The 1,148-nt window shown below is 49.1% G+C and overlaps 1 pseudogene; it reads right to left on the bottom strand.

Moving 5' to 3' along the window:
• Positions 1 to 609: 609 nt before the first annotated feature.
• On the bottom strand, positions 610 to 1,148 carry LOC127195711 (ubiquitin-like protein FUBI; annotated as a pseudogene).

Below are 1,148 nucleotides of genomic sequence, written 5' to 3'. Positions count from 1 at the left end.
CTCGGGGAGTGCGGCCCACCGGTTAGCACAGCCACACTGAGGGCTTCCTGCGGGCCTGTGGAGTTTTGCCGCCCTGCTTGTTGCCCTCGAGGTCACCCCGTCCCTCCTATCTGTGAGTTGGATGAAATCTCTGGGCAGTATCATCAGCACCTACAGTAACAACTAACAACGGTTGATCTTTTTCAAGCAACGCTGCTGCCGGAGCAGATTAACCACCGCCCTCAGAGAGGGCTTGGAGACTAGACTGTTAGCGAGGTTAGGTTAAGGTGTTTCTGTTAGTGGCTTTGACACAGAACATCTTGAACAAGTTGAAGCTCAGACAGGCACTCTTGATAACTGAGCGAGGGATTTGTTTCTAAGGTCAGGGAACAATGGGAAAGCGGTGCCGGTGAGCAAAGTGGTGATTAATTTCTTGTATCCATTTTTGCCTTGGCTTCCTGATATAATTGTTAATACGTAGCTGTGCACCTTGATGACTTAAAGGAAAAATGACCGATTTTTATATAAAAGTTTGGATTTGTGATTCTTTTCAGAATTTTTCAGATTACTTTTTAAATTTTTTTTTCCTGGGCAAAATGGCTTTACTAGCATGCTGGGATCACAGTGGGTTTAGGAATTAGCATTGGGGCCCTTCTTCTTGCCAAAGATGGGCATGACATTGACAAAGCGACGGTTGTACTGCATTCACCGCTTGGCCCAGCCTGTCTTCTTCTCCTCCTGTTTGGCTACCCTGGGAGTTTGACCTCTCACTTTTCCAGCACAAGCCAGGGAACCATGAACTTTACCTCCCGGCATGCGGCCAGCTGCTTCGAGTGGTCAGGGCCTCTACACCACACTGGCCTAGGGTGGCCTCATCCTCCAGCGGCGAGCCTCCCAGAAACACGACTTGGTCTTCGTGGGCAATGCCTTCCAGTAAGGCCACATGAGCTTTGATCTGGGCGGCCGACTCCTGGCCAGTCACCTCGAGGGTGTGTAGTTCCTGGGCTCGGACAAAGAGCTGCATGTTGGCGACTAACCCGCTGACGCCACTGATGCTACCGCAAAGATGGAGTCAAGAAAGAGGCTATAGATTCCTTTTTAAGATAAACGATTGATCCTTTCTTTTTAATCACAAATTGCAGCCTGCCAGTAAGAGAAACTGAGAAAAA

Source organism: Acomys russatus, chromosome 11, assembly GCF_903995435.1.
Source record: "Acomys russatus chromosome 11, mAcoRus1.1, whole genome shotgun sequence".
Classification (NCBI taxonomy): Eukaryota; Metazoa; Chordata; class Mammalia; order Rodentia; family Muridae; genus Acomys; species Acomys russatus.
Note: the sequence above shows the minus strand (reverse complement) of the source record. Positions and strands in the feature narration are given on the sequence as shown.